The sequence below is a fragment of the Lissotriton helveticus genome, chromosome 7, assembly GCF_964261635.1.
Source record: "Lissotriton helveticus chromosome 7, aLisHel1.1, whole genome shotgun sequence".
Lineage (NCBI taxonomy): Eukaryota > Metazoa > Chordata > Amphibia > Caudata > Salamandridae > Lissotriton > Lissotriton helveticus.
In genome coordinates this window covers 67,824,518-67,849,795 of record NC_136068.1, presented here as the reverse complement: position 1 = coordinate 67,849,795, position 25,278 = coordinate 67,824,518, and the positions used below count along the sequence as shown (strand labels likewise).

Below are 25,278 nucleotides of genomic sequence, written 5' to 3'. Positions count from 1 at the left end.
CCGTCCGCCCCGGCCCCCGCCCGCCCCGTCCCCCGCCATGAGTGTTCAGGGCCCCCGCCCGCCCCGTCCCCCGCCTGCCCCGACACCCGCCTGCCCCAACATTGTCCGTGGGTCCCCCGGAGCCTTACCTCAGCCGCCGCTCCTCCCCCGCGCTCCTCAGTTCACCACGCTCCTCAGTTCACCGCTCAGCCGCTCGTCACCGCTCCTCCCCGCCTGTCCGCCGCTCCTCACCGCTTGTCAGCCGCTCGTCACCTCTCCTCCCCGCTTGTCCGCCGCTCCTTCCCGCGCCATGTCCGCCGCTCCTCCTCGCGCTCCTGGACGCCGCTCCTCCCCGCGCTCCTGACGTCAGCACGAAGGTCGCGGTCTTCTTCCACGGGACTACTTTTTTTTTCCCGCTACGTTTTTAAAAAAACGTATATTTTTTTATATAGCCTATGTCCATCTGCACACCCTGACGATTACAACGATGTATCGGGTGTGTGGATTGGCGCTGTGGTTTCCGAGTTTACCCGCCTCAAATGTTCAAAGTTCTTCCTTTATAATAGTAGTATAGATTTCATTTCTTTTCTCTTACTCTTTACTAGTTGTCAGTGCTGTTACGAAACTCGACATTCTTCCTCTTATTTACTGTTTCTCTTTTCCTTTTTTCTTTTAACTTTTGCGTCTGCCTCGTCATTATAAAAATTGTGCCTCTCAATCACAAGGGGTTGGGGGTGGTGGGGGGGGTGGTGGTAATAACAATATTTGTCTGGACATCTTTATTTTTATGGTTGTAAAAAAAGAAAAAAAAACTGCACAAAGTGCAATGGCAGGCCTAAGACATGTTAAGTGGGTAGCACAATAAGTGCTGTAGGCCTACTAGTAGCATTTAATTTAGAGGCCCTGGATAGATGTAGTACCACTTTACTTGGGAATTGTATGTAAAGGAAATGTGCCAATTGGGTGTAGCAGGGGTAAAATGAACAGAGCCCCAAAGCCAACAAATAAGACTTGGAAATGGGAGGGGAGAAGGCAAAAAGTTTGGGGAAGACCCCACCAAGGCTGTCCAGTCTAACATATCCGACTTCTCTACAGTGTGCTGAGTCACCGGGCCCATTATAGACTCCCCCTTCTCATCTAATCATTTGTTTATGTTGATAACATAGCAATCAATTTTTACTGACTCATATGCATCCCCTTCGGGCTTGCTATGGTGCAATACATTTTTACACAAAGTGCCAGTCTCTGTTTTTCCTTTTCTTTTCACAGCCTCTATTTTTACAAATTTCCTATACTTTTGGTAATGTACAAATACAATATTTCAATTGTCTCCATGCATCTAAAGCTACTGATTATAGCTGTGAATCCATAAGTACTTTACTTGGGATTTCGGGTGTACAATCACAGACTTGTTGCAACATTAGACCTTCCTGCTCTGAAAGACATTTAACGCCTTAACTGCAGCGGTTTTTCCGCCGCGGTGCAGGTGTTCTAAAGGGTGGGCGGGGCCGCGTCGGCCGTTGGACGTGCGCAGCACCAGGGAGGTACCTCACGCGATGTCCAACGGCCGACGGCAGCAGGGAAGGGGTTAAGCAATAATCTCACTGAATATGAAACTCTTCTTCCTCCTTGCAGGGATGGCGACATCAACTTTTTTGGTCTGTTTTTCATGCACCTTCTCCCCTGTAAATGTGTTGTTCTTCATACCATCTCTCTTCCTCACCCATTCTTCTTAATAATCCATCTACCTTGCCGGTTGCGTCATTCTTTTCTCCTCCCCTTCTGCCTTCCCCTTTGTGTTTTTCTCAATTTAAATTGTTGTCTGTGAACATATCTTGTATATGTAACTACAATTCTCTGTAAAGTGCTTGCTTATCTACCCGTGTAGTGGCATTAAAAAAATAAACAAATAAACGCAAATAAATAAAAAATAAAAAATAGTGGGTTTATCCCAGTGGCAATCTTTGGTTGTACTTACACCCAAATCTGGTGTTCTTTTTCTCCATGGCTATTTCAGATTTAGAGGAATAAAAATGTAGAGATGTCACAGCTAGTGGTCTTAAGTTAACAGCAGTAAATGTATTAAGGATCTTCTGCCAATGATTTATTGAAAATGCAGGTGGAACAAGCCTTGAATATGGATTTCTTTTCCTTGAGGGGATGATGGCATTATGACAGAAGCCTGACGTAGCCCAGAAGTCAAAAGTTCTAAAACACACTCTGTGCGGTTGCAGGAGAAAATGGGGGTGGTATGATGTCCATAAAAGGTAAAAATGTGAAATCCTGAGGATCTGAAGTGACTAGAAAAGATAGAGCACAACTTTGATCAGGGATTTCCTCATCCATGATGTACAGTGGAAAATATGTTCTACTGCGCCAGGATACCATTGGGTGAACATGCGCTTTAGAAATACACGTTACGTTACGTTATGTTATGGTGGCAAGACGTTTTTTCAAATATTCATGGGAGGAGTCATTCAGGGACGTCGTGAGTAAATGGGAGCCAGAGCTCTTAACCCCGCCCATGCAATATTTATGGCCCTGATCTCATGTTAGAAAATACTCCTTGGATTCAGTGGCGGCTTGCAGAGTTAGTGCTGCGGGCGGTGAGACGATGCAGCGAGTGCAAGGTAAATAGTATTATTTATTTATTTACTTACTTTACTCCTGGCCATCATATGTCCGACTCCACTAACCCCCCACCCTGCCCCTCCCCTGCCTCGCCACCCCATTGCACTCCCTCTGCGAGCCACCAGACCAGTCTTTTGACCAATCAAATTGAGGGAATACACGAATTCGCAACATTGGGGGTGGTACATTGCCCTGGAAAATGGTATAACTAGGGTAGGCTTAGTTAGTTAGATTGTCCGACTTATCTGAATAGCTGACCTGTCACTGACCAAACGCACGCTATAGGGGATCAAGAGCAGAGGTGCGGGCGGAACACTCTGTCAGAAGAATCTGAAACAGAAGTGCTGGTGGAGCACTCTGTTAGAAGAATCGATAATTGCTGTGAGAGAAGAATCAATAACCCAATCGGGGTCTGACTGTTAGCCGCAGAGAGGGGTGTGACGCTGGCGTTGCACTTAGCTGAGGGTACCTGTCTTGACCTGCATCCATCCTGTCCTGGTCTTCACCTGATCCGATCTGTATCTGTCCTGTCCTGTCCTGTTGACACCTAGATTATCGGGAGGCCTATTTCTTTATCCCAGCCCGTGGCCAGGGTTGGTCTTCACACCATTCTATGTACATATAATTCTGCGTTGGTATGTCCAAGTATTGTTTCCCTCTTCTTACCCTTCCCAGGTATCAATGCCTAAAAGAAACCTCGTAATATTTCTACATATCAATGCATTAGCTATTATTTTCCTAATTGAGAAGGCTTTAACACCACTTGTATGGACCTTGATATTTAAGAATTTACATAGATAAAGTGTTTAAACCTTTACAGAGTCCGAGGTTATTTATGAATGCAAATGTTATTCTCTACCTATTATTCTAACACCTTTGATCCCTTAGGACTTTAATATAGGTGACAAGGATTGGTAAGTCAATCTGTATAGGTACAAGTCCTAAGTAAACTAAAATTCTGATTGGCAAATGCTAAAAGCCGGATTACCCGTTTAAAGTGTGTATGTTTATGGGCCCAGGTGAGTATGGTAATTGAGCAGGTAACTCCGCGCGCCAACAGTCGCACCTCAAGATCTGTTTGAGAGACTTGGAAATTGCCCTTGTAATAATGATTCCAAGTCACACAAGGCCCAACATGAGACATATGGTACTCTGTCCCCCTCTAAACACAGATTCAGCATTTGAACATGTAGGGTGGACCTTATTTACCGCTGGTTTATAGTCCTCTCAGTAATCCATCACAATTAGTATCAATGTGACCCTTTGCCCTCACTGATCAGATAAGGGTATGTGGCCAGCTGCAGCTAAGGATCCTGGGACTCAGAACCCTTACATCTACTAAACTATTGAGGGCTATCTACATGAGATCCTACAGGAAAGGTATGTGAATAACCACACATCCCACCCTCTACTTTGAATCCCTCACAAATATTTAGAACTAAAGAGAGTTGCGGCAAAGTTCTACTGAACAATCAAGACCCATTATATACACATGCCCCCTCCCCACATCCCATTCAGTTTAGTAAAACAGGAGCCTGAATACTTATGGGTCCAAATGCAAACTGCGCTGTATTTTAAACACACTTTTAGTACTCTTCAAAATACGTACCAATTTGAGGGGAATCGTCGTAGCTAAAAAGAAAAGTAGACACATTTAGACAACTTTAATTTAATAACGAAAATAACATGAATTGGAAATTAAAATACACTTAAGTGGGATTTATAGATTACAATGTACTCAATCCCAAATTGATTGAGGTTTAATGTAGGTCTCGATTTCTGAATGTCTAGCTGTCTTAGGTCATTTTTTTTAGCATGCAGCCATCTTTCTGTTCTTTTATCACCATGCACACAGCCCCAAATCAGCATTTTCATGGCCTCACTCATTGGGACCTCAGTGTGGCTCTGTATTGTGTGAATCTGTTTTTGTAAACTATGTAATGAATCATGTACCAGTCTGAAGGACACGCGGAATGAGTACTGCATTGTGTGAATCTGCGAGACACGGTTGAATAATGTAATTTCATCTGTATTGTTCCTTCTATAAAATGGCTGGTTGGGATTGTGAGACCTTCACATATTTACACCAAATGTACGATTACTTTGTGGAATTTTCTATAAAAGAATCCCCATCCTGAAGATTATTGGCTCAGTCTCCACTGATCCTTAGAAGGCGACACATTGTTGCTCTGACCTCTGATTTAGGGCTTATTTTATTTGAGATTAACAATATTTTATTCTGCTATTTTATTAATTGCATTTCAGTCTGAACTTCATGCTACATGATCAATTGTTTGTCTTCTGAAATAACTTAAATCCTTTAATAAACTTTTGCGATTTGAATATTCTTGTCAGTCTTCTTTGTAAAACATGATGTGCTTTACATTAAAATTTTGAATATGAATTTGATTGAATATAGAATTTAATTTATTGACTGGTTCCAGCTCAGAAGCAACAAAATACTTAGGGGAGTAACAATGCTCCCATTTCATCAGTGACACTTTAATTTTACATACTCAGAATTTGTGCCATCATATCTGGTAGCAGAGGATGGTTCGAAGCGGGACCTGGAAGGTTCAATATTGGCTTGGTTAATTTGAAACTTGTTCTTCATGCTACAGCTAATTTTGTCTAAAGGCTAAATTGTCCTAATTCAGACTGTACTCTCGAGTTCCAATGGACCAGCTTGGATTATTCGGGGTGTTTCAGTGTTCCCGAAGCTGATCCATGAATTAAGGAGACATGATTAGGGTGATGCATTGTTGGCAGAGTGTGCCGTTAAAAGCATAGTATTGCATGATGAGCAGTGCATTGTGGGATTTTTCGATCAGGTTTTCGGTCATGAAAAATGTATGCAGGATGAGAGCTTTTGTTATGTGGTTTTGATATGTGGAATAGTACTAGGTTTCGTTATTGCGAATTTGATGATTTTTGTCTTATTTTAAGCTGAATTGTCAATGTTTATTATTTGTGTTGTGTCAAGCTTGTTGTCATTTTATGTGTCTTTTATGCTATGAATATTTTGTTGGATTTTGTCATTAAGTGTGTTTTGTTGAGGTTTGGTAAACAGATTTCGTTGAAAATCCAAGGCCTCAATGTTTAATTTAGTTAAATTCGAGGCGTTTGTTGTGAGGCGCCACATCCACACCATGATTAGGACTTACTAATGGTCTAGTTGTGAATGCATAATTATCCAGATTGGTAATGGTTTATACTTTGTTTCACGCTAATCAAGAGTAGGTTACTGCTGATGAAGAATGTGCATTTCCTGTTTGTGTGATGTCTTTTAGAAGAGCGCTGGCTTTCCCCTTTCCTTTTAGATAAAGTAGACAAGGGAGTGTCAACTGTTTAATTATTTTAAGTGTGTCAAATTAAGACGTTACATCAAGGCGAGTCTTGTTGCGAGTGATTTGTTGGTCGCTGTGGAGTAACACATAGACATGCACTGTAGTTGTTTAACCTTTGAACTGGATGTGCTGCAATTGGTTGATTGTACTGTGAGTTGCCCTGTGGTTGGTTGATTACATCATTTGGTGCCACACATGGATCGGTTAGTTATCGCTGAGTGCTGTGTGAGATTGGTGGATTGCTGTTGTTTGTGACACATGATTAAAAAGATACAGCAAATTCAGTTCAATTCCAATTAGTAGGATGGGAAATGTGCTTAAGAAACAAGCTGTTCCTAATTGTAAGGGAGAAAAATATCCTCACAAAGGCACACCTGCCTATGCCATGGCATTAAACAAGGGCTTACATACATGCATATGGGTTAGAGACTAGAACAAGAACACTTCTGATGACAAGAACATGTAATTGTTCCTTAGTGCCACTTTTAATGTAAAAAAGATTGAGAAGTTGAGATGAGAGATATATGAAATGAGACCCAGACCTGCCCAGTTTGAAGCATTGAACGAATGGGAACATGCTGCAAACTCGATAGAGTGCAAAAGGATAAAGATTCAGATTAGACATACTGTTAGTAATTGATTGAATGCAGTGGCGTAGGATGGGGGTTGCTGTGGGTGCGGGTCACCCTGGGTGTCATCACTGTGGGGGGGGGGGTGGCAAAAATAATATGGGTTTTAAACACATATTTGTGTCATTTTGTCAAGCCGGGGGTGACAAGAAATTTTCCGCACCGGGTACCACCTGACCTTGCTACGCCACTGATTGAATGTAAGATGGAATTCAAAACAGCGAGCATGGAGTGAAGGGATGATTGACAATGTAAGGATTTATTCTGTAGTTATGAGGGAGAATGGGTAGGGACAGGCAGACAGAAAAGAGAGTCAGACTAAAGATGAGCAGAAGGTGAGAGACACAGGGTCAGATGATGATAATGATAAATCAGAGAAGTTTTTAGATGATCTGTTGAGTTCCGGACCACCGCTGCAGTATAATGTACCCCTCCTTCAGGATCTCAACCATAGGGGGTGGGAGAATTAAAATCTGGTGTAACTGAAGGTGGAAGTGTATCAATTGTACAGAATGCACCAGAAGTAGAAAACCTTACTGTTGTATCCGGCACACCTAATAAAGCAACAATTACGCATACCATTACCACTATTACAGTGATAGAATTTCAGCATCTCCCCAGAGGACCTGTTATCAACAAAATTAATATACTGCAATCAAAGACAGAATTTGATTAAATTCGGAAATATACGATTGACGTGGAAAAATTGAATACTTATGATAGAATTGAGTTGAGATATTTGAGCAAAGAAGCTGCTAGGCATCCCTGTGAGACACATGAGAAACTTGAAACTTTGGCTGAAGTATATGAGATTGAGGTAACTCAGAAGATTTGCTAACAAATTTCAGAAGTCTCAATGGGTGATGAAGAAATTAAAGAAATGAGGCTGCCAAGCCTGAGGATGTAGCTTATAGAATGAGTGAACCGAGAAATGGGGAGAACTAAAGAAAAGAAAGAAGGGACCAAGGTGAAAAAGAAAATGGTAATGAGTGACATTGAGAGGGAAACAAGAGCAAGTGAGCCTAAGACTGGATTTCCTTTGAGAGAAGTGCATGGAGGGGAAACATTCTTTACGCCGCAGTCACAACAACGAACTGCCTTGACAAAAAAGTCACTACCACAACTGCGACGTTACCAGGCATACCTTTTACCCGAAAGTCATTGCTTTAGAGGGCACACTGCTGGGCTGGTGTTAGATTTTTAAGTCCAACACCTTCCCTACTGTTGCGTAGATAGGAGTTGGAAAAGTAATTTGTACCATTACAAAGTCCAGCGCCCCCTAAAGCAAGTCATTGTAACGACTTGCATGGTAAAGTAATGTGTGGTAATGTTGCAGTTGGGGTAGTGATTTGAACTGGTATGAAGAAGTAGAAAGAATTGTAACTGTTCCAAAGGCACTTTGAGAAGATTTGAATATGTTGTTTGAGGTTGTCGTTCCCAGTGATTTGTGGACAGAATGCTAAGGGGAGTGTGAACCGACACACACAAGAGCCCTGAGAACACCCAGAATGGTCTATCTCCCAGCATAATGATGAAATACAAGGAGGTAATTGAGCATTTGAAACTGAAGGTCCCCCAGAAAGGGGTGAGTTGGTGTAAAATTATGAGGGCAACGCAGGAGCCGAAAGAGTAAGTGCCCGCTTATTATGGGAGGTTAATTCAGATTTGCTTACTGAGTAGCAGAATAAATGATTGACTTAACAAAATCCTTAATGGATTGGTTTTGGTGTTTGTTCTTAGTTTACGACCAGAGCTTAGTTCTAAAATATAGCAGAATGTGATGTGTTGGCAGACAAAATCTGTGGATGAAATCTCGACGACTGAGGTATTGAGGTACTAATCAGGAAACCAAACAAATAAAAATTAAGGAAAGGTACATGGTCATACAAACAAAGCTGGCTCAGAGCAGTGGGGAGAGGAAGTCTTCTGTAGAAGACTCTGGTTTTAATTCTGTTTTGAGTATGAATGTAGAAGTGCAAGGAGTTGGTGATCAAGGTGGAGTTTAGTACATACAAACTGGAAATGTTATATGTCTAGTTTTGTTTTTCACCTTAGGTATCCAGTCAAAGATCATGGTATCTCCAAGTAAGATTATATCCTGACTTACATTGAATACATGAATTGAAGTTATTTGAAATTTTATATTTTCTTGGCTTTTGTTGATTTTGCACCGTAAAGTTAGAGGTTCGATATTTGAATAATTTTTTTGTAGAAGAAACATGCCAACTAACAAATAAAGTATGGCAACATCAAACAATTAATCTTTATCACTATGATGGTAATATTTATTGTCGGCCTGTTAGTAGGTTTTAACTCTTCTGTGGGGCTGCCTAACCAAGATAAAAATGAACCATTAAATGAAAGAAGAACATTTAATAAAAAATTGCTGTATAGAGATAATCCAGTAGGTAATTTTATGGAAAATGTATATTCAGTTTGTTAGATGAATATTCCAAGTTTGTGACTTCTTCAAAGAAACAATATAGTTGGAAAGATATAGTTCAAGAAAATACTGTTGATAGAATACATTCTTTTTTGAAGGAGGAGAAGGAGGGTATGTGTAGTACATCTGGAGGTAAGGAGTTGCAAGTCTTCGGTGCAATACTAGAGAAGGCTCTGCAACACGTTCTCTTTTTGTGGAAGTATTGTGGTTTCAGTAATAGTGAGCTCACGCTTCGGGACTCTCTGCACCCTCCAGAAGGTACTTTCTTTTGAGCTGGGTAGCTGGGGGTTTTGTGATGAAGGGCCTTATGGGTCATGCAGGTGATCTTTTAGTTGTATTCTTGCCTAATATGGTAGCCAATTCAGTTCTTTTAAGGTTGGTGAAATGTGGTAGGTATAGGCAAATGTTTAGGGACAATCAGAAGCTGCCCCAACAGACCTGGATGGATTCTGTGGATCATCTTTTCAAGGCAATGGTTGGGTGAAGGACAGTAAAGTGAGTGATTATAAAGGGTTATAATAACCTACCCGTAGGTGGGAGCTCTTCAGGAGTGGCCCATGTGGTTTTATAGGGAGGTAGTCCCCAGGGGCAGGAGGTAGAATATGTTCTTGTCTCCCTTCATTGGGAGATAGACATTGAGGGTAGACTTACAATCCCTGAGGGTGGGAGTCATTATTTTCATCAGATCAAGGTGAATGGGGTCCAGTAACTCTCAGAGGGACACCGAGGTCAGTCATACCATGGTAGTGGAAAAGCTGTTTCCCCAGAGCAGTACTCTGGCCAGGTGTGTAAGGTAACTCAGGCCCAGAGGCAGGACATGTCCCGACCCACAGCCCTGATGTCCCTGGAGTGGGGTGGGGTGGGGAGGTGACCCAGAGAGGGGTCATAGTTAGACCCCCAGTTGCCCATAGGCTGCATTTTGGGTAACAGGTTGTCCCGCGTGTCAGGAGAGCTGGGAAGGGCAGCTTCCCAGGGTACCCTGAAAGCTCAGACAGAGGGTACACAGGCCCAGATGAAGGGGAAGGAGATGAAAGGCGTTCACAGTGGAAGGACCAGTGGGTCAGGGTTGCCAGCTCTGAGAACAGAGCATCCCAAGACTGACCGTGTTGAGGCCACTTCTTGCCAGGGGTTGCGCCCCGAATTGTCACAGAGATAGAAGTCTGTAAACCTGCACCAGGCAGACCCCTGCATGACACACCTGTTGATCCCTAGTGCACCAGTCCTAAGCTGAGTGCCCAGTCTCAAGCTACTACCCCTGTATTGATGGGAAGGAGAATGGAACAAGTATGACTAACACCTGGGGCTGTTGCCATCCCTCTGAGAAACCTCAGCAGTCAAAGATCCTGAGAAGGCCTGTCAGTGGCCTCTATGTGTTGCTGTCCTTATGGACTGAGTTTTCCTTGGGTTGGGGACTGAAGTCTGTCCAAGGGCTGGAATGGCCACATTACTTGGCCATGGTGGTGATGTCTGCCTACAGGAATGCATCTGTGAACAAGTTAAGGTTAGGTGTTACACAGGTGGGGTGCACTGGTTAGAAGGAGGATTCCCTGTGGGTCAGTTCAGTGACTCAGAAGAGTGTAGACAGAGGTTACCAACTGAATTCAGAAAGATGTAAAACTGACAAGTGCTTCTTCAGTAGAGGGCAATTGTCCACATTCTATCTCCTTAGCAGGGAGGTATTGATTAGTCTATCTTGGCTTTAGGCTGGAGGGGAGTTGTGTTGGGCTTGACCTTCTCTGAACGCCCACCCCAAACCTTTAGCCTGCATACCTCTAATTATTGCTGAATTCGTTTTTGTACGCTTTAGGACTCTGCACTTTGCAAAGCTAGCAGTGCTAAAGTTATTGTGCTCTCTCCTTTAAATGTGGTAAAATTGGCTTACACCTGATTGGCGTAATTAGTTTGCTTAGAATTCCCTTGCAGAGTGGTATACCATATACCCAGCGCCTGTTAATTAAACGTTACCAGGGCGTCTGCAGCACTTTTTGTGCCACCCACTTATGTATCCCTTCAAAACCCATCCTAGGCCTGCCATTCCAGGATGAATGCAGTTTTATTCGACTTGGCAATATAACACCATTGCCAAGCCTTGAACTGTGCTTTTTTAGGCATATATATAACCCCAAAGGTAGGCCCTAGGTAGCCCTTAGGGCTGAGTGCATTGTAATCAAGACTTTGCATACGATCATTGAGACAATTACATGTGGGCTATCCTGAAAAAAGATATTGGGAGCCTACACTAACAAAGTGTGCTGTATAACCCCTATAGTTGGACTTGAAAAAAGAGGTAACAAAGGAGATTAACAATGGAGATCTCACTATCAATGAAATAATTTGACTAGTATAGAATGCAATATGGATATGTGAAACTATGTTCATGTTGGATATATATTTGAAGTTGTTGTATGTTTGGACCCATAGTTATGGGCAGAAATTACTTATTATTCGTCTTTAAAAAGTTGTTTTTGAAATGTAATGTGCAGCCAGAGAGTGCTGCTGAAATGTGCCTCACACAAACTTGTGAAAGAAAATTAGATTACTTGATCGCATGAAAAAGTGTTGATTAAATAATTTCAGCTAGGGAACATTGCAAGCTTTTTGACTTTTAGAAAGTTAACATTTTCCTGCCCTAAACTATATGGCCACTGCAGCCTCTCCTGGGTCACATGACTGATTCGAGGTGGCAGTTAAATTTTGTTTATTCCTCCCAGACAGCCACAAAATAAAGCGATTAGGTGTACTGGCAGGATGGAGGGGCAGAGCTGGGCACAGTCCACTTGCAACTGAATAAGCTGTGCTCTGCCTTCACACAAAGGACTTGTTGCCTCTGAATTATTCAGATAGTCTGGACACAGGCCAAGGGAGTCAGGAAACTTCAAGCTCTTCAAAGGGAATTCTGTAGAAACGTTTCCTACGTTTTAAAAAGAGCAATGTATAAAAAGGGGACCCTCAGACCTACTCTTCAGTTCCCTTTCTGGATCTGCAGAATGACTTTCAGAGGACTGCCTGCTGCTGTATACTCCACAATTCTGTTTTCTGAACCAGGAAGGACTGCTGTGCTGCCTGGAGCCTGCCTTGAACCCTCAGAGGCTTGCCCTGCTGCTTGAGGACTGCTTCATCACCTGTACCCTGGACTACCAGAATGACTTCAAAGGCTAGTTTGCTGGTCTCCTGTTCAGAGCCTCAGGGACAGAAAAGGTTCCCTCCATCTTGAACACGCATCTGGACCAGCCACAGTGAGTCCTAACACTCCAATGGCCTGCCCCTTGTTGGTGGTGCTAAAGATGTAAGGTAGTCATAATTCAATATTATTTGCCTAGAAACTGTTCTGAGAACTTGAAAGAAGACCAGGCCAACCTGCTAGTCTATCTGCCCAAGGTGCAACACTGTTTGGCCTGACTTCGAATTAGCTCCCGCTACATTTTTCTACACAGCTGCATATCCTGTTCAGTAGCCCATCGCCAAAGGAGTATACACCCTTGTCGAACACTCATTGGCTAGAACCTCCTGCCTCTGTCCGCTGGAGACTTTTGATTCCAAAAAAGTGTCTAAGTCAGAACGTAGAAACCTTCACTGCGATTCCATCCAGCGGATCCCTGGTGACGGCACTTCCTCCTTGGAAACCGCTTACAGCCTTGTTTTGCTGAACTTTACCTTTTCAGAATATTTTCTTTGACTTTCTTCTAAGTCCGAAGGTAAGCGCTGACCCTGCCAATCCACTCTTTTTATCCAACTCAGGCGTCATTGCGGTTGACCATATTTTTCGACTTTGACCTGGTCTCACATGACTAAATGTCCGCAGTTGGCGCTTTGTTCTTTCAGGTGCTATTTTTACATTATACATTAAAAGTTCATAACTCTGGCTCTATTGATTGGATTTTTGTTGATTTGGTGTCAAGTGATTTATTAAAATGTACTCAGTTTTTCCAGCTTGGTACATGTTTTTTATTGTGTTGTGTTTTCATACTATTACTTTTTGTGTGATGCATAAATACTCTACATATTGCTTTTCATTTAAGCCTGACTGTGTTTGTGCCAAGGTACAGCGATTTAAGCTCAGGTTAATATAGAGAATTTTGTGGTTGACACTGATAGGGATTGTGGCTTTTGCTTGAACAGGGTCACCCCCTTCAACCAACAACCTAGTTTCTCACAGAGTGGATCAAAATTATGTGAAGATCAGAAAGTTGTCTACCCCGTGTATCAATTGGCTTCTAATACTGCAGGTGCCTTAATGGCTATGTCAGCTATAGATTGGCAAAACAGGGTAGTTCTAGATATATTATGGGAAACATCCTTTACAACACAACTTTTACCACGCAGTGCTATTATAAAGCAGGTTTTACAACGAAAACCATTACAACGCAGTGCACTGGGGGGCGCTCTAGGATAGGGAATAGATTTAATTTACTATCCAAAACCTTCCCTAGTGTCCACGGGGACTGGAGTTGGAATAGTATATTAAACTATTCACTATCCATCACCCTAAAGCGCTATGCGTTGTAATGGTATGCGTTGTAAAAACTGCGTTGTAACAGCATGCGTGGTAAAAGCATGCGTTGTAACGTCATACATCCATATATTATAGGTGAAAAAGGCAGAGCCTGCCTCATGATGAAGGTATGAGCCCATCACTAACATAACACATGAGGTAAATATTCTTGAAGAAGCAGTTGCAAGGGAGGGAGTTTCAAAGATTGGTTCATGGTTTGGTAAATTAGGAAGAGATGGCCTTAGAATTATACTAGCCCCTATAATAATTGTTTAGTTTGGTGACAAGTGTGTTTTTGTTGGAAAAATTAGCTGTGAGCTGTTCATCAAAAGAAGGGCTTATCTGTTGTGGAAAAAGGAGCTGACACAGAGAGCGGAATGAAAAGAAAAAGAGAAGATTATGAATTAGAAGACATCCGATCTACGGTATACAATGAGATGAACGAGTTGCAACAATTCAGATACAAGGTTCAGGAATTACAATTGTATTTAAACCAGACTGTGATGCTTAAAACAACTGTCTCTTAAATGAGCAGGGTCAGTTATAGCTCTTTAAAAACATACCAGGGGCTCCTGTTTCTATTTATTTGTTTTTAATAAGGGTTTATAAGATATGATTTCAAACAAAATTACTTAAGGATTTATTTGACTTTTTAGCTGCTCTTTTTTAAGAAAAGAATACCAAAAAATATGCAAAGTTCTGTTTCTAATATGCAAGTTTTCTTTAAGTTAATGCACCTTCATATTTATAAAAAGTATTAAAATATGTGGTCTGGGGGTCCAGCACTTATACTAAACAATTCTAGGGTTTAGGTTTCCATAGAAAATCTGACTGTGGAGAACTTTATGTCCAATCTAAGTGGTTAGAGCAGAACCAATAATCAGAAAATATTCTTCTGCTAAAAATGTGTTTTGAAGGTGTGACTGAGGTTTTTCGATGGATGAGCATAGCTATAAAGACGGAGGTAAACAGATTGCCAGGCTGCATCTAAGTCCAGAAGTGGAATGAGAAACAATGAACTAATATCAAGCAGGCCTCCTCGGTCAACAGTTTAGTATTTTGTTTTCCCATAAACATTGCACAGTGATTTTTTTTCTATGAATATAAGAATGTGCTACTCTTAACTTCTCAACATCATAAAGACTTTTCAGTCAATGTTCAAAGTACTCAGGGGGTCAACAGTATTGGCTGATGTTAATGCTAGAAAAAACAGAAGCAATAATCTGAGTCAAAAGGCAGGCTACCAAAACCTGTAACTATGATAGCTTTTGTCTAAGAAATGAGTTTGCATACATGCTCTGGAATCTTGGCAGGAAAGATTACATTGAAACCTTCTGTTTCCTGCATATAAATATGAGAGCAACAATGGATGGTCATTTAAGGAGATGTTTGGGCCTGACACTTTCTAATCTGGTTAAAAATATTTTGGGGACCATGTTTAACATGGATCACTCTGACAGAAAATGACTAATTTTTCTCAAAAAAATTCTGAACTTGAGGGCAGTTATTAGGGCCCTCGGAGCATCTGTAGAAACTTTGTTGTATGAGATGTGCCTTCTCTTCATCAACCTTTCATCATCTTGGTTGCTAGGTCAAAATATGGCTAATCAATGTTGTCATTCTAGGATTACATTGAGTTTCACTGATAATGCAATAGAAAATGCATTATTTCCTTTTGGCAATGAACCAACGCTAGCCTAGATAGTGATGATTAGTTTGAATTATTCAAGATCAGCTGGAAATCAAGTTGAATTTGCCAGATATTAATTTACATCATTTTGTGTAAGTATACATGCAGATAATTACATCCAGATTTCTCTACCTAAAGTTAATCTTCATTTTCTGCAAAAATAAAAACCCACTCATCTTTTCAAGGAAATTTCTCTGTGTCTTTATTACTTTGTTTTCCTTGACCAGAACTGCCTGCGTGGTACTAACACAATTCTAGGTTGCTGCCATTCTGTAGGTTAGGGCTGTAAAACAAAATTAACCTTTTATAGAAGCAGGGATAGTCTTGGTATGTGCAAATGGATTATCAGATCTCAACAGAGCAATGGATAATGTCCTGTGTTTTAGAGAGAAAGCTGCTTATGCAGATTTATGTGGGTGCAGGACAACTACGTTAAATGACCAACAATACAGTTCCACATACACAATAGTTCTGTCTTCTCATTTGAAAAGTAGGAACTGCTCAGTTTCCAATGGCAGGCACTTGGTCAGCTCTACCTTGGCAGCTATATTAGCAGTAGTAAAAAAAGACCTAAAGTGTCATCAGAATTTCAGCATAAGAAGATGCACCTTTACGATGCATATTTCTTTTATTATTTGCATCAGCCATGGAAGTCATGATGTGCGAATGTTAAAAATGATAAACAAAAACTTTTAACTCACAGAAAACTTGTAGATAGTCTGGGACACATTTTTGCTTTTCAGAAGTAAAAAGTATCATCTGTGTCTTATTTCTCAAAAATAAATCAGGCGCTGAAGTTATCTATAAGGGGCTGTACAAGCATTGATATTTTTATCAAATGTGCTCCTGACATGGCAGCAGGAGAACCTAACTCATAAAGATCCAAATGAAACCATCAGCGATCTCTAGATACATTTGGTGGTTTAGAGTTCTAATCGGGGGAAGACCGGTCTGTCTAAAGAAACCCCAAATGTAATGTTGTTGTGAAGCCTGCTCAGTGATCTGAATAAAGCGAGACCAAAGGGGATGATGGCCAGAGCGTTTGAGCAAATCAATTTCAGATGTCATTAGCCAGGCTAGCTTGAATCCAGTGGCCAAGTGAGCAAGGGACCCACGTCGGGGCATACCCTGCCACACTTAGGGCGAACAAAGCGATACAAAAGGGGATGATGGACGGAGCGTTTGAGCAAATCAAACACTCACCCCCAGTCAACTGATCTGGGTTTAATCCTTCATCATTCTTTAGCTCACCACACCACTCCAGTTCAGACATGGCCATATGCAAATCAGTCTGGCTCTGTGCTTCATGGGAACAGTCCAGCCCAAACTGCCAAGCCATGTCTTTCCTTCAGACTGCAATAGAAGTGTAACAAAAATCCTTTTAAAAATGTTACTGTTTTTAGGACATCCTTTTTGGTCATGCTGATTAAATACATTGCCTCACTGGTCCAGAACAGTATTTTGAGTAAGTGCTGTTTTCATCTGTCTTAAATGAGCAGGGTCTGTTATCACGCTATATAACATACCAGCAGGTTTTTTCCCCTTTTTTTTTCAAAATGTTTTAAAAGTGCTGAATTCAAATAAATATACTTTATAACCGATTTAGATTTCAACTAGTTTTTTAAATAAATACCAAAAAAGATGCAAACTAGTGTTTGTAATATGTACTTTTTCATTTAGTTAGTGTACTTTAAAATTGAAAAAATGTATTCAAATATTTAAATAAGTGGTCTGGTGTTCAGTAAATTAATTGATATGTAGGCTCGCAGAGACAATCATATCTTTAGGAGCTTTATAACTAAATGTACGAGTTACTTACCTTCAGTAACGATGTATCTGGTAGAGACGATTCTAGCAGCAGATTCCTTAATGCAGATTCTTTAATGTAGAATTATCCCCAGGTGTGAGACTGGATCCGGAAACTTTTTTTTACCAGATTCCCTGCACGCTGGGGGGGGGGGGGGACAGCATCACGTGACTCAGCCCAGGCATCGTCCGTGAACGTGACGTCAGCGAGGCCACATAAGTCCCACCCCGGCGCGCCTATGTCAGTTTTCTTTGGAGAACGTTTCCGCACCACAACGCGGAGCCATCAGACAAAACTGTAGGAATATGGGAACAGTGTGCGAAAGAGCAGAAAAATTGGAAAAAAGAATGGTGACTAACAACACCATAAGGAGCAGTGTCAACACTGCAGTACCCAATGGCAGGGGAAAAGGGAAAGAACAGAGCAGTCATCCTGCCAGTATGTAGACCGTCCCCCCTGGAGACAAGGAACACATGTAAAATGTCATGACAACAAATAGCAGGAATACAACCCCAACGAAGAACAATGAAGGGGAACCAGTTCCCAGACAAACAGGAACGACAAACCTCCAAGGCAACACCCAGCACAGAGTGTGACAACCCCCCAAAATAACAAAGGGCAAAGGCACGGCCAGAGGATAGCTGAGGGGCCAGAACCCTTAGCAATAAAGGGGAGAGGGAGGGGAGGGGAGAGAGTGAAGGCAAACGCCAATCCTGGAGCAAGCAGAACAGAGTGGCACAGGAGTACCTATAAACCCATCCTCCAATGTGCCAAAGAGGAGGAAAGGAACAAAGAATAAGGACGAATCATCCTGTCAGAAAGAGCAAAAGAAAGCACTTACAGAAGACACAGCCACCTACCGGAGGCGTGTGCAGAAGACCAACCATGGGTCCTCGCAGAATGGGAAGGAAGGGTGGGCCATGAAGGAATCTGCGGCTAGAATCGTCTCTACCAGATACATCTTTACAGAAGGTAAGTAACTCGTACATCTGATAGATACTACTAGCCGCAGATTCCTTAACGTAGAATAGATACCCTAGCCATACCCACAGGGAAGGAGGGTCTGCGAGAGGACCCCATCAGCCTGGACGTAACAAAGGGTCCCACAGAGGAGTAGTCCAACAGACAGGGCAAGGAGCCCCGCACCCCAAGGCAAGAGGAACCCCTACAAGCAGAACATCACCGGCCCCAAGGGGGGCATGAGAAGAAGAAAAGAACAAAGAAGAGGAAGCCAGTTCACACTCAACAGAAGAAACAAGGGCAAGGCAAGGGAGGCCGAAGCACCCCACGCCCATACAAGGCAACAGAACCTCCATTGAAGGCCAAGGCAAGGTAGAAGAAGAAGATCAACCTAGAGGCTCCAAGGAGACGAGGGAGGCAAGCCCCCCCACCGGGAACACACCCTGCGAAGAAGGCAGCTGAGACCACCGCAGCCAAAAAACAAGAGACCTGACAGATAAGCGCCGACAGCAGCAAGCAGTGGGAAGCAGAAAGAGTAGCCCGGGGTACCCAGGAAAATCGGGCAGGCTGCCCCTGAAAGAAGGAGAATACAAAATCCATAACAGCCCTCAGAACAGAGAACATGAAGGTGAAGAATGGCCCAGACACACCACAGCTAGGGGCCCACACACACAACCCAAAAAGAAGTAGAACAAGAGCAACAACGCCAGGCCGCGGACAGCAGGCAGATCAGGCGAACAGCGCAGTGACCCCGGAGAAGACCACCCTGGGACACCATCAGGCATTCCAATCCAGCAATAGGGGAATTGCACCTGCAACCTACACGCCAAGGAGAGCAGAAGCCCGCAGGCGACCGCAACCCCCAGCATAGAACAAGCTATATAATAGTTACCACTACCCCACATAGGGTATGGTAAGTCCCAAGACATGGGAACCCTATTAGGAAGAAACTTCAGCATCAGAGGACAACAGAAAGAACCGCGGGTAAAAAGCCCTGCAGAAGGCTTGTCAAGCAGCCAAAGAGAAAAAACAGAAGGCCAGATCAACTCACAGGTCACTGAGGGGGAGAAGAAGGAGGAGGAGGAGACTGCTGAAGCCCTGCCAAGAACCTCCAGATGGCCGAGTCTGCCCGGGCATGGAACAAAAGAGTGCCATTGAAAGGAAGATCAACCAGCCGTTCCCGAACATTTTCTGGGAACACACTGTCCTGAAGCCAAGCATGGCAGCGAAGGGTAACTGAAGAAGCCATTACACGACAAAGCACCTCCGAGATGTCCAGAGCAGAGTGAAGAATAAACGTTGCTAACTCCCGGCCAGCCAACGCATGGTGCCGCAAATCAACTAAGCCTGGGCGTAGTTTGCGTAGCAGCACTACACGTAGCCTCATGTAGTATACTTTACTTAGTACACGTAGTCTGCATAGCGTAGCTGAAGACCCTATGTACTTGTCTGTACTGTGCTAAAATTGCAAAATATTTGCATAAACCTTCCTGTACATGACGAGATATGATAAAATAAACTTTTCTGTCTTTATATTCTAAAGTGCATATAGTACTTTCACAATAGTGAATCTGAAAACTTGGCAAGCAGTGGGAGATGTGATGATTTTGGGATCCTCCCTAACCTAGGGAGAGCACCAAACGGATGCCTTGAAAACAAAAAAGCACATCTTATTGAACGATTTAGTTGTGGTCCCATCCTGTTAGGACAAACCCAAACACAGTTATTGGCAAAAAAAACATTCCCAACCAAAGGCCCTGCAAAGCATTATGGGATGAAATTAGCAGTGGGCAGTGAATATTATATAGTACACAATATCAAAAGAATTCTACAAAAAGCTGCAGTTCCACTGGTCGTCCCTAGATGTCCCTCCCGAGTCAAATGCAAATGCTTGATGAAAGGGTTTCAATGGTTTTGCCTTTGACTCGTGAGGGACATCTAGGGACGACCAGTGGAACTGCAGCTTGATGTAAGCATAATTTCAATGCTTTGCATTTGACTTGTGAGAGACATCTAGGGATGACCAGTGGAACTGCAGCTCTTTGTAGAATTATTTTGATATTGGATACTATAATATTCACTGCCACTGCTAATCTTGTCCCATAATGCTTTGCAGGGTCTTTGGTTGGGATTGTTTTTTGCCAATAACATTGGCAAGGAGAGGATTTGGCCTAACGGCTAAGGCACTCGACCTCGGACCTGAGGATCTGGGTTCGAGTCTCGGTAACGATGCCAAAACCTCCTGTGATTCTGGGCAAATCACTTAATCTCCCAGTGCCTAAAAATGAAAGTGTGTGTCCTCATGTAAAAAAAAACGTAACTTGTGCTATGTAAAGCTCTCTGATACCTAATTCGGTTCGGGTCTAGTTCGCGCTATATAAAACTCTTAAAAAAAAAAAAACACTGTGCTCGGGGTGGTCCTAAAATGATGGGATCACCTCTAAAGTTCAACAAAATGTGCTTTTTGTTTATGCTCTTTGTGTTCAAGGCTTCTGCTTGGTGCTCCCCCTAGGTTAGGGGGGACCCCAAAATCATCAGCTCTCTCATTACCTAATGTTTTTATTGTAAAAGTTCATTTTTGTGAATTGGTTATATGCTGTTAAGCATGTAAAATTGCTATTTCAAAGCATCTGAGAATATTGTTCATTTAAATGCTACGCTACGTGATTAAGCACAGTTTTGGTACTGTACTATGTGCATGCTCCGTCAGCGTAGCGACTAGCCAACACACATACAGTGATAAGGGTCCGTAGAGCCGCACTGGTCAAGGCGAACATATCGCGCCCCCAAGAGTCTAGCCAGTGGACCTCCCGTGATGGTAGAGACAACAGCGGCAGCAGGGAGGGAAAGACAGTCCGCAAAAGGGGGATTGAGGCAGAGGGGTGGAGGGAAAGACACACTGGGTCACACGGTGCTGGAAGGTGTCGGTGCAGAAGGTGTTGGGGCACCACGACGCGGTGGCCCATATCCGGTGAGGATGACACCAGCAGGCGACCAACCTCCGTGGAAGAGGGGAATGCCGAACATGAGTCCGCGACCTGACGCCTTTCCGGCACGTAGAGTCCGCAGCCCGAGGCAGGACGTCATCATCGTCCGGCGCCAAGAGAGACACGGACAGGTCTCCTCCACACCACACAGTGCAGGGGACAGGGGTTGGGTCAGACCAGAGGTGGCTAAGAGATGGCGCGGGAACGCGCCCACTCGACCTCCGATGAGGCAGCCGCCTGCGTGGAGTGACGAGAGGGACCCGGGGAGTGACAAGGAGCCCTCCGCCAGCCTCGACCCATAATGGGACGAGGGGGACCGCAGACCCATATGGTGCCACCAAGGCAGACTAGACCTCCGACTCAACCTCCGATGAGGCATCCGCCTGCGTGGAGGGACGAGAGGGGCCCAGAGGGGGGCGAGGGGTCCCCCGCCAGCCTCGACCCATGAAGGAACAAGGGGAGTCCGCTGACCCATGTGGCGCCGCTAGGGCCAGCAGCTGCCAGTGCCGTAGCAGTGTCACCTCGGCCTCAGACAAGGTCGCTGCTTGTCCAGAGGGCCGAGAGGGGCTAGGGGATGTGAGCCGAGCCCTGGCGATGTCCCGCGACACAGCAGGGACTCCCGCGGGCATTTGCAGCAAGGCAGAGGTGCCGTGGTCCAAAGGAGGGACACCCGAAGGGCCGCATCCCAAAGGCACCACATCCTCCAAGCCTGGAGCCGAGCTGGTGGGCACCGGGCTGGAGCCGCTGGCGATGCCACGGAGGGCCTCGCACAATGCAAGGGATCCGCCGACGTCCCAGGAGGGGAAGGAGGAGAAGGAGAAGCAAGCGAGACCTGCAAAGCGGCTGCATATGTCTTTATCTGGGCTCTCGTTGCCCCCTCACCGGAAAATGGTGGGCAGGTGGATGATAAGTGGGGCCGCATCACCCGCGGAGAGCCCACACCCCCAAAAGCCCTCGGGGACAAACTGCGACACTTACCGATGGGGGAGGCCGCTTCTGAGTGCTCACTGGAGATTAGGAACAGTCAGATTCTAGGTAGTTGAGCTGCCCTGCCACTAGTATAGACTTGGGGTTCTACCCCTCCCATAAAGAGTGCACACTGAATTTAATCCCTGAAAGTAAGTGGGTACAACTCTTTATTACTCAAAGCATTGAGATATTCAGCAAATATTTGAAAATACTTACTTGGTTCATCAGTGATTTCTGATGTTGATGCTAACAAGAAACAGAAACAAAATAATAGGAGACTCAGAAAGCAGGCTACAATATCCAGCAATTATGATCACTCTTTTCTAAGAAATGACATGGTAAACTGTCTGTAGATTCCATGTGGAAATCATTCTTTTGAAGCATGCATTTCTGGCTGTAAATTAGATCAGAAGAACAATGGACGGTCATTTATGAATATCTATTTGTTGTATAGTATCATAGAGCATTATTCACTGAAATACCAGAAGGCTGATCCCAGTTTTACTTTTGTTTTGAAAAAGGTCTTAAGAATGCTGATTTCAAACAAAAAACATTGGGATTTATTTCACTATTTAGCTCATTTAAAATAATAATAATAATAATAATAAAGAGTGCTGTTTCTAATATGCATGTTTTCCTTAAGGTGCTGCACATTTAAATTGGGAAAATATAAACATGTAATAAACTATGATGTCTGGGGATAAGGCACACATATTGAATTATACTAGTGTTTAGGTTTCCAGGGAGAATCTGATTGTGGAGAATGTATGGCCAAGGCTATGGGTTTAGAATAGAAGGAATTATCAGAAAATATCTCTTGCTACAAATTTGAGTTTTGGTGATGTGACTAATGCTGGTAATTGGGTGACCGTGGCTATAATGAGAGTAGTTAGCACATGGTAGGATTCAATCTGAGAACAGCAGGGGGACAAGAAACAGTGAGCCCATAGGATACTGTCCTCCTCGGTCTATAGTCTACTTTCTCTGCCTGCATTTGCTTCCAAAAACAGTGCACTGTGAACCTTCTCTATGAATGTAAGAATGCACAGCTCTTAACTTCTCAACAACATAAAGATTCTTTTGTCAACGTTCAAAGTACTCACTTGGTTCAAGTGTATTTTCAGTTGGTGATGCTAGAAAAATGGAAGCAATATTCTGAGTCAAAATGCAGGCTACCAAATCCAATAATTTTAATAGATTTTTATCAAAGAAATTACTTTGCATTATTGCTCTAGAACCTGTGATATCTCTCTACTGTACGCTTTCATGGGACAATGGCTTTCTGGCAATCATGAGTACATCAGACCCGACACTGTTGAATCAGTTGTAAAATATTTTAGGGACCATGTATAACACGGATCTCTCCAAAATAAAATGACTAATGTTTCTCACCATCATTACTGATCTTGAGGACAGTTGTAGGACCCTAGGATTATCAGTACAAACTTTGATGTATGAGATGTGCATTCTCTTCATCAACTTTTCATCATCTTGGCTGCTAGGTCAAAATATGGCTAACCAATCTTGTCATTCTAGGATTGAACTGAGTCTCACTGATAAGGCAATGCAAATAGAACTATTTCCTTTTGGCAATGAACCAACGCTAGCCTAGATAACGATGATTAGTATGAATAATATAAGAAAAGCTGGAACTCAAGCTGGATCTGCCAAATATTATTTTACATCATTATTTTTAGTATACACACTCATAATTACATCCAGATTTCTCTACCTCGAGTTAGTCTTCATCTTCTACAGAGACATAAACACTCAACCTTCAAGGAAATTGCTCTGTATCTTTATTACTTTGTTTTCCTTGACCAGAACTGCATGCATGGTACTACCACTATTCTGCGTCCTGCCATCCTGTAAGTTAGTGCAGTAAAATCAAACTAATCTTTCGTAGGAGCAGGGTTAGTCTTAGTATGTGCAAATGGATTATCATAACTCATTAGAGCTATGGATAATGTTTCGTATTTCTACAGAGAAAGCTGCTTATGCAGATCTATGTGGGTGCAGGACGACTACCTTAAATAGCCAACATTACAGTTCCACATACACAACAGTTCCGCCTCTTCATTTGCCAGTACGAACTGCTCAGTTTCCAATGGCAGACACTTGGTTATATTAGCAGGAGTCAAAAGACTTAAAGTGACTCCAGAATTTTAGCATGAGAAGATGCACCTTTGCATCAGCCATCGAAGTCATGGTAATAGAATAGGAAAAATGCTAAATTAAAAATTTACTGAGAGACAATTTGTATAAAGTCTGGGACACATTTTTGCTTTTCAGAAGTAAAAAGTATCATCTTAATCCTATTTCTAAAAAAAAAAACAATTGATGGTGAAGTTAGCTATAAGGAGCCATCCAAGCTTTGATATTTTTATAGAATCTGCCTCTGGCATGGGGGCCGGAGAATGGAACTCATAAAGATCCCAAAAAAAGCAGCAGTGATCTCTAGACACAGTTGTTGGTTTAGAGTTCTAATGGCAGAAAACCTGTCTGTTTAAACAAACCCCAAATGTAATGTTGTTTTGAGGCCTGCTCAGTGAATCTCTGAATAGCCTTGAGGTCTTCTGATCTCACTGGTAATGTAACAAAAATCCTTTAATATTTTTTACAGTTTACATTGCCTGACTGGCAGTGAAGAGTATCTTGGGAAAGGTGCAATTTTCAAATGTCTTAAATGAGCAGGGTCTGTTATCACTCGATAATACATACCAGCAGGTCATTTTCCCATTTCTTTGTTTTTTAAAAGCTTTTCAAACTGCTGAATTCATACAAATATACTTTAGAACTGATTTAGTTTTCAGCTATACATTTTTTAAACAAATACCAAAAAAGATGCAAACTGATGTTTGTAATATGTATATTTTCATTTAGTTACTGTCCTTTCAAATTGAAATAAATGTATTAAAACAAGTGGTCTCGGGTTCAAAACATTAATAAAGGTACTCTAATCTATAGGATTGCAGAGAGAGTCCTATCTTGAAGAGCTTTATGACTAAATAGTGGGATTTAGAGCTGAATTAAAAAACTCGGGAAAGGTACTTGTCCTAAAATTGTGAGTTTTGGAGGCTTGATTGATGCTGTCTGGCAGATGAGCTTGGCCATGTGGAGAGAACAGAAACAGATGGTCGGGCAGCTTCTGGGGGATGTACGTTGTTACAACGCATGCTTTTACCACGCATGCTGTTACAATGCAAGTTTTACAACTATTACTAATCCTAGAGCGCCCCCCAGTGCAATGCGTTGTAATGGTTTTCGTTGTAAAACCTGCATTGTAAAAGTCCCTTGCTCACTTGGCCACTGGATTCAAGATAGCCTGGCTGATGAGGATTATG

The 25,278-nt window shown here is 42.8% G+C and overlaps 1 long non-coding RNA gene across 1 annotated transcript in view; it reads right to left on the bottom strand.

The window, feature by feature from the left end:
• Positions 1-25,278, bottom strand: part of LOC144768071 (uncharacterized) — a 78,506-nt gene that overhangs the window by 20,503 nt on the left and 32,725 nt on the right. The window contains exons 3-4 of the long non-coding RNA XR_013598461.1: positions 22,151-22,180; positions 4,220-4,242 (exon numbers count right to left, since the gene is read on the bottom strand). This is a non-coding gene — a long non-coding RNA (uncharacterized LOC144768071). The remainder of the gene's footprint in view (positions 1-4,219; positions 4,243-22,150; positions 22,181-25,278) is intronic.